This window comes from Elaeis guineensis, chromosome 4, assembly GCF_000442705.2.
Source record: "Elaeis guineensis isolate ETL-2024a chromosome 4, EG11, whole genome shotgun sequence".
In the NCBI taxonomy this organism is placed as follows: Eukaryota; Viridiplantae; Streptophyta; class Magnoliopsida; order Arecales; family Arecaceae; genus Elaeis; species Elaeis guineensis.
Genome location: NC_025996.2, coordinates 11958202 through 11967413, shown reverse-complemented (window position 1 = coordinate 11967413; position 9212 = coordinate 11958202). Strand labels below are relative to the sequence as shown.

The following is a 9212-nucleotide window of genomic DNA, read 5'->3' as shown; positions in this document are numbered from 1 at the left end:
AGTAGAAAGATTCTAGAGAGATAAAATCTACAAAAAGAGAGAAAAATCTAGAGAGAGAAAATAGAGAGAGAATCTAGAGAGAGAAATTGGAGAGAAAAAGTAGAGAGAGGAGAGAGAGAAATTTTTTCTCTTCTTCTTTTTTTATTTTATTTTATTTTATTTTTTATTTTTATTTTTCTCTTTCTCTTTTTCTTTTTCTTCTTCTCTTTTTCTTTTCCTTCTTTTTCCTTTTCTTTTTCTTTTTCCTTTTTCTTTTCTTTTCTTCTTCTTCTTCTTCCTTCTTCTTTCTTCCCGCGGCCTCCCTTGGCTGAAACAGGGGAAGACCGTGAGGTCCCCCCTTGGTGGCTCGGGCTCCGACGGCTTGGCCGGAGATCCGGCAACAACGGCTGACCGTGCGAAGCCAGTCGGCGATGGGGTTCGGCCGGCGACTCTCTTTTTTTTTTTTTTTTGAAAAATAGGGGATCTTCTTTGGAAATTTTTTTTCTAGCAAAATCGATGGCCGGCGGTGTGGTCTTGGGCCAGGAGAGAAAGGGAAGAGGGAGAGGAAGAAGGGAAGGAGCTTACCTCGAGCTCCGACAACCGAGAAGAACTCCGGCAATCCTTTCTTCTTGTTCAAACAACTCGCAGAAAAATCTTGAAAAAATCCCTCTAAACTCTTAATAATCTCTCAAAATCCCGTGATAAAGACCTAAAGGGAGGGGAAGGGGGTTTTATAGAGGAGGAATCCATTTTTTACTCGGATTCCCCTCTCCTTTTCACGGTGGGAAGAAGACTCTCAACGGGAGTCTTCTTCCTCCCGATATCCTCTGTTTTCTCTTTTTTTTTTTATCTGAGTTATTACAAAAATAATATTTGAAATGCATGAGAATACAATAATAACCTCTAAATTAATTAAGTCAATCCTGAACTCTCAAAATTTGTTTGGAAAATAACATTTCATAAGAGTTCACTAAGCTGCATGTGTTAAGGTAATGAAATATCTTCCATGATCTTATGACAGACAACTAAAGATGTTCCCATACTTCGTAATGATATGGCCTCATTCCAAGGGCTATATTAAAATTTCTTGAATTCTAATCATAAATATGCACCAAGGGCTATATTAAAATGCTTCAAAAAATAGATGAACCAAATTTCAGCTTTTTAAATTTATGGGACCATTTAAAAAATGCACTATACTTCAAGGACCAAAACCATAATTTACCAAATAAAAGGTCTAATTAGCCCAAACAAGGAAGTCAAGCCAGTCATCTTAAAGAGGCTAATTATTATTATTATTGGCTAAGTTGGGCAATGTACACTATTTTAGTATAAATACATCAAAAGAAATCAGAAATAAAACATCTTGGAAACCCTCGAAACATATGCCATATCAATCCATAGCACCTCCCCCGAATGCTTAGCTTCGAAGGCTGCTACCAAATTCGTAGCATCATTTGCCTCGCGATTATCTCACAAAAAAAAAAGGATGTACCCTCTCTTGCAGGACTCCAGATATTTTAATTGCACCAAAGGATGAGTTTCAGTTTTCAAATTTTGACTGAGAATCCAGCCTATCATTGTAGCAAAATCATCCTCCACAAAAATGGAGTTAACCCCTAACACTCAACAGCGATAGCTAATACTTACCTAGACTGCCCTCAAGGAGACTAACTATTATAGAACAGCAAGTGCAAGATTTTTGTTTCAGTTGGTGAAAGCTTCCCCATCGACTATTGGGTCTCTTATTAATTTGCAGTTGAAAGTGTTGGATAATTAAACTAATTGCACCAAAGGATGAGTTTCAGTTTTCAAATTTTGACTGAAAATCCAGCCTATCATTGTAGCAAAGTCATCCTCCACAAAAATAGAGTTAACCTCTAACACTCAACAGCGATAACTAATACTTACCTAGACTACCCTCAAGGAGACTAACTATTATAGAACAGCAAGTGCAAGATTTTTGTTTCAGTTGGTGAAAACTTCCCTATCGACTATTGGGTCTCTTATTAATTTGCAGTTGAAGGTGTTGGATAATTAAACTAAATTTAATAATGATCTCACTTGAGTTAACCAACAATGACAATCTACGGGGCATGGCATGGAAAATCAACAAATAAATAGTTTAAGTATTTTGGGGAGTAAAAGTCACATAAGTTGAAATATTCATAAATGTCTCTTAAAGTTTTTTTTTGCAGGGATCAAACTCCGCAACTCTTGGATCGGCGTTCAATGATGCTTGGATCCTTTTGTCTAAATCTAGAAATCTTTTGCATCTATTGCTATGTCAGTCACAACTTCCCTTTTTTTCTTCACTAATTTAGCATGCGGTCCCACCATTGACCCATGTTTAAGGAAAAGCGCCTTTTTGTAAATGTCCCTCTCCTAAGTTACAAATGGATATAGGATTGAAGGAGTTGACCACTTTGATGCATGGTTGATTCCCCATTTAGTACGTATCATAACAAATTAAATAAGCTAAGGTCTAATTAGTGGAGGGTGTTGTCACCTTTGGCTATTATTTTTTTCAGATTAATAAGAAGGGATGGATCTCCAAAGGGAATTTGAATCATTAATTAGACGAACTGGAAGACAGGATATGCCTCCCTCCGTTTTTATTTTTTTTTATTTTCTTGTCGACGTTTCTCTTTTTAGTGTTGTTCCACTTGCTGGTCCTTGAACTTTCTAAGTGCAGCAGGAGCTGGAAGACCGGATATGCCTCCCTCTGTTTTTTAAAATTTTTTTCGTGTTTGTCTTTCTAGTGTTGTTCCACTGCTGGTCTTTCAACTTTCTAAGTGCTCCAGCTCGATTTCCTTCGATTGTTTTTTATTCTAACCATTGATTGCTGGGCTGATGTAGGCCCTGACGTTTTCACCATATATTTTGTTATTTATTATTAATGGCTCATACCTCGAGAAGTACTTAAGATTCAATGTAACTAAGATAAGGCAGTGACACCGGCTCTAGCCCAAAGGTCTCCATATGCTTATGCAAAAATTTTGCTCTCAACGGTCAACTTCGGTTTTGTCCTCTTCGCATCTATATCCTCTTCCTTCTATCATCATATTCTTATGTCAAAGCAGATCAATTGCCCATAGCACAAATTAGGAGAATTAAGTTATGAAAGGAATAGAAAATGAAGTAATCAACCATATTTGTTGGTCCCGGTACCCATTAAAGAAAAGCAACGGTGGAATTACAGAACTTTGCAATATATTTACCAAAATGAGATTCATTATATCATCTTAAATTAAGTTTATGGAGATAATCATCTTAAATTGAGTTTATGAAGAGAATTAAATAGAGGTGCATATGGTGTGATATCCACAACACCAAAGCTTGTACAATCCTGATGCATAGAGCTCATAACCATTATATCCTCTATGGATGGGGGACCATTTTGTTTATCCATCCATAATATTATCAAAAAATATCAATGAAAATGAAGGCAAACAAGAATAGAAGCATCGAACAAATAATAAAATTTATATTTTGTTATAAATTTTGAAAAATTGAGAACCATTTGTTCATATTTTGTGGATTCATATTATGTTGATATAGTACAGAGGCAACTGGTGTTCATGTTTTTCTTCGGTTAGTGCTAGATCACAGCCACTTCAAGACTTTATCGGCTAATGCGAACACCACTTTCTATTAATATAAAGACCGATGCATAATAATTTAACTACATTAGCACAATACGGTTACTAGTTGGAACCAAATAAGGCACAACAAATTTTTATCAGCATGACACCGAACACCCACATGACTAATGAAAGCATAATATTTAGATGCATTGGACATAAGAAATGCCCTTTTTTTTATATAGGATTGCATATGTTTTTCCCCGTGTTACTATCAACATGCCAAGTTGCCCATGATCCAAAATTTTTTAAGGAGAAAAACGCCAAATTACAAATGTCTCTTAAAGTTTTAAACTAGTCTTGTCTCCTAGAGTTTCTACGCTATGCCTTCTAAAATTTATATACTATTTAATACTAGTATTCATGATGCTGTGTCTTTAATATTCTGAAAGAGTGTCTTTTAGAGTTCCATGTAAGTATTAATAATTGTTAATTTTTAAATTCTTTAGAACGTTTATATGAGAGATATATCATGAATTATTATGCAAATTAAGTGAGAAAGAAGAAGTGGTGTAACGAAGCCATATTAGAGCTCATACTCCCTACCGACATATCAATTAAAGTGGTATTAGAACTTAGATGCTTCTACCACTTCCAATATAGTGGTATCATAGTTCAAGCATGTAAGCCCACCATACTTCCAAAGCTAACACTAGGCACATTAGTTGATAGCTTTTTTTGTATATCTAATTATTGTGCAGCCTAACAAGCTTGATGTTGCTTCACTCAGTATTCAATTAATGAATTACTATTAAATTAATGAAGCATGGGCCACTGGTAATAAGAGACTAATGTTTTTTCTTTAACTCTTTTAAGTAATATCTGGATTATCATCTGGGCCAAGATATCAGTTTGTAGTTTGTACCATGAACGGGCTCATGCAAGATAATTGACATTTTGATCTACGTCATATGCATGTCAATCAACATAAGCAATATATTTAAAATATTGCCTGATACAATGTAAAAACATTGGTCAAGATTTGTCAATAAATTATCTATTACGTTACATTAATTTCTTAGTTGCTCAATATTCAAATGGAATCTTAAGATGATGAATAATTGATGTTGGATTTGCTATGTTAATTTGTCGAGTTTTGGAAACCCCAATTTCTGACTAACATCCTAAAATATCTTGGGCCTTCTATATCTACATTTTAAAATTCTGATTTTTCCTCCTTTCATCTCTATGTGTGTGTGCGTGCGTGCGTGTCTCTCTCTCTCTCTCTCTCTCTCTCTCCAAAAAAAAAAAAAAAAAGTTCCTCCAAACGGGGATGGCAGAGAGGGACTTGTACGTGCCGTGGAGTTTTTATTGATATGGACGAGGGAATGGGGAGGAGAATGATAGGACCAACGCAAAGAGCCAAGGCTCATACGGATTACGTGCAGAAGGTTGCTTGTCTTGATGATTCCACGGCATCATAGACAATTATGGGACCTTTGTTTTCGATTGGAAGAAATTTAACTGTAAATTCTTATTTTACCTTCACGAGCAACAAGTTGTTAACAAGTTTCAATCTTTCCCTTTACAATTGTTGCGCAACCAAATCTGCTACGCCATACGTAGATTTATGATTAAACAAACTAACATATTTGAGGGTTTTTTTTTTTTTTTCTTGGCATGGAACGTCCCGTGCATTATAATTTTGTTAAAACATCAAGACCGATGCTTCCGGATGTTAAAACCAATTATCAAGCTGACAAAAATTAAGGTGACGGATATCAAATTTTTGCATGATCTTTTATCACTGTCTAGTTGACAAAATTTATCTTAATAATAGGTTGTGGGAGTTTATATTCATCTAATTGATGAAGTTTATTTTTTAGATATTTATCTTTTATTTGATCGTATCACTTCCAAAGCAAATGCTATGCTTGGGAAGTTTAGAGTTCGCTTCTAGTGCTTGCTTTGAGCTACTGCAATAAAAGTGGCCATAGGCAATGATCAAAAAGCATCGTCTGGAGCTACAAACTGTTGCATAAAGGTTTTGACAGCGGTATTCTAGTCGCCGGTTGTTGCCTAAAATCAAAAGCAACAATTGTTTTAAATTCAAGACAATGTCTAAACAATCATTCCTAACAGAACCTTAGGCAACTGTTTTACCTAACTAAATGCAACAACTGTAAATAAAAAAAAAAGGCAGTAGGTTCTTTTGTTACTAAGATATTTTTTTTTTAAAGATTTTGGCAGTGAGTTTTCTCTTTTAAGTAATAGTTTTTTGGAAGAATTGGCAATAGTTATTTATTTTGTACAAACCTTTTTACAAGTTTTGGCATTAGTTATTAATATTTAGGCAAGTCTTTGAGAGGATTTGGCAGTGATTTTTTCATTTTAAATAATGGTTATTCATGTTTAGGCAATGATTTTCTAAAGATGTCTACAATGTCTCTTGCCTTCTAATAGCTTTTACAACCCTTGTTGCACCAAAGGCTCTTGTATCTTAATATGCTAAATACTGAAATCATTCATATCACTGGATTTTTTGATTTCAAATTTTGCAGACATTATCATGAAAATCCAATAGAAAAAGCTAAGGCTCCTATACCACTCGTTGAGGTAGATAGAGAAAATAATGAAATAAAAGATCAGAAAGAAAAGAAAAAAAATACACAATATGTATTTATATAGTTTGGCCTATTGCCTACGTTCATTGGATAGATAGAGATGATGCAAAAACTTCACCACAAAAAAAATGAAGATTGCAGAGTATAAAATTTTCTCTCAAATGCTTGCTCCTAATACATTCATTTTTTAGAACACTCAGTTGCTCTCTACTTTTAGGGTACAAAAAAATGTATAGTTGAGCAAGTAGATTTAGACTCAAACTAGCTAGTGTTCCTCGGTAATCAAGTTAATACAACTTGATCTCAAAAATTTGTAAACTCAAGATGTACTCAACAATCAACGTAGCCCTTTTCTGTGCTTGTGATTCATTGGCATACGTTGATCTTAATATTTTAGATGAAATATTATACTGTCAAAAAACGTTCACATTCCTCACAATTTTCTTATAAGCATGTGGTTGGTCTTGGGCAAGGCGAGGTCCAAGACTGTGACTTTCCGCGAGCTGCTTGAGTTGGGCCCATTAAGTTGGAATTAGTGAGCCCGTCATGGAGTTTAGTGTAAAATAATTAGCATTTATCGTTTATTTTCCTATATGTATCGTCTTGCTATCGGCAAAAGTGAGATTTCTTTTCATCGAAACAAACTAAAATTTGTAAGGCCTCCGTATAACGCGCGCAGGAAGAAACCCTTTGATAAGAACGAGGACTAGGAACCCTTGATCCAAAGCCGCCGCGAGCAAGCTATATATATGAGCTGCGATTTATGCTGATATGAATAGGACGATCGGAATGAAGACTGTTGCCCAACTTATATACTACATTGACCGACGACTATCCAGACTTCCAATAGGTCCAAAGGCACGCTTCATCTTGCTGTGATTTTAAACACTATAGGTGTCAGCAAGGTTGAAGAGATACACATATACAGACAAGCAAAGAAGCACACATATGTCCATGATATCATAAGGTGTTGCATGCATCCACCCCCTTCAAGCAGTGGGTAAGAAGCTTCCATGGCAATGCCGCAAAGCCCCTCCTTGGCATCAACGTCCCTTTCCATCCTGATGTACCCTTTCTCGCCCCAAGATGAACCCCACGAGTTCTTCACCAGCCAATACTTGGTACCATCACTCGTCGTGCCGTAACCGACAGCAGTGACACCATGATCCAAATCAGTCCCACAGTCCCCAGTGAACACACCACCCGAGTAGAACTGGAAAGCAAAGCCACCGGCATCGATGGCTACCGACACCGGCTGGTTCGCCACAGCCTTGAGGAGCGCCGCCTCACTGTTGGCCGGCACGTCCTCGTAACCGCTGATGGTGGCCGCATGGGAGCGGGATTTCTCGGTGTTGCATGTGCCATCAGTGGCCATGTAGGGGTAGTTTGCTTCGGTGGTAAGGCCTCCATTCTTGATGATGAATTTGAAAGCATCGTCCATGAGACCCCCATTGCATCCTTGATCCTCGCCTTTGGTGTCGCAGTCGACGACTTCTTGCTCCGATAGAGAGATGAGCTTCCGGTGCTGAGTTTGGTGATTCCCTCCATGCGGCAACAGCAGAGAAGGCCCAGCAGCACCCTGCCGGTAGTGCATTAATTGGATGTTACATTGTTTGTAAAACCAATGGAAGACTAGTAGCTAGTAAGCTGAGATTTTGTAGCATGATGGATGCTGAACAGTTGAAATGAAGTGGTTATGTAACATGTATACCACATTGGCCTTGGTCTTTGATGGGCGTGACTGCACCCTTAGCCCTCCAGTCCATGCTCGCGGGCACTGCAGTGGCGCTCTCGTACTTGAAGCTCTTCGTCGCCATCCCAGAGCTCGCTTGGGATGGTTTAAATCCGGTGTACATGGCGGTGAACTCTTCATTGGTGAGGTCCGCAAACTGATTGATACCGAGCTTGTACTTGTGGTTCCCAGCAGCGTTGAATGATTCGATCAATTCGACGTTGGCTTGGAAAGTTTTGGAGCGCTGCGCCTTCTCGGCTGCGTCTTTGTACACGCGCCCAAACTGAGCCATCCATTGCTCGTGCTTCTCCATCATCGACTGTCCGTAAGAGTGCGGGATGCGGCGTGAGAAGCCCAGAGGGCGATCACAGCCAAGGCTGCCAATAGGCATTTTTTGTTGATGAGAAAGCCATGGAGCTAAAGGTGGTGGAATGGACAGGCAGGGATTAAGTCGGTTGTATGTACTGAATTCTCAGGAGGGTGTTGGTTTATATAGAGAGAAGGGGAGGGTTGCACTTCACGTAGTGGTGGTGGATGGGGACTTCTACGTGCCGTGCATGACTTCTGCATTGATTTGGATGAGGAGAATGACAAATAGAACAACACTGATTGAAAAAAAAAAAAAGCCTAATTAGCACAAACAAGGGGTCAAGCTGGTTATCTTAAAGAGGCTAATTGTTGCAGAACGGCATGCGCAAGAGTTTGGTTTCGAAGGCTTCCTTGTTGATCTCACTTGAGTTAACCTGCAATGATATTCTACTTGATATTTTGATCTACATCATCGCAATCAATATAAGCGTTATGTTTTAAAATATTACCTGATACAATGTAGAAATTTGGTCAAGATTTTTTAATAAGTTATCTATCACTTTAAATTAATTTCTTACAAGTTCCTAAATATTCTAATTGAATCTTAAGAGGATGATTAATGTTGGATTTGCTATATATGCATGTTTGTCGAGTTTTGGCGACCCCAATTTCTGAAAATTTGTTGGGCCTTGTATTTCTATATTTTAAAGTAATGATCTTTCCCTCCATACGGAGGTGGCAGAGAGGGACTTGTACGTGCCGTGGGGTTTTTATTGATAGGGATGAGGGAATTGGGAGAAGAAAAATGGGACCCTACAAAACGAGCCATCGGGTGATACTACCGGCTTATGTAACAGAAAGGAAGGGCAGGTTGGGATTACGTGCAGAAGGTTACGTGTCTTAAGGATTCCGCGGAATAGGCGCCAATTAGGGATCTTTGTTTTCGATTGGAAGAAATTAAACTCTAGATTCTTGTTTTGCCGT

The 9212-nt window shown here is 37.9% G+C and overlaps 1 pseudogene; it reads right to left on the bottom strand.

The window, feature by feature from the left end:
• Positions 1–6927: 6927 nt before the first annotated feature.
• LOC140856873 (senescence-specific cysteine protease SAG39-like) lies at positions 6928–8289 on the bottom strand (annotated as a pseudogene).
• Positions 8290–9212: the final 923 nt, after the last annotated feature.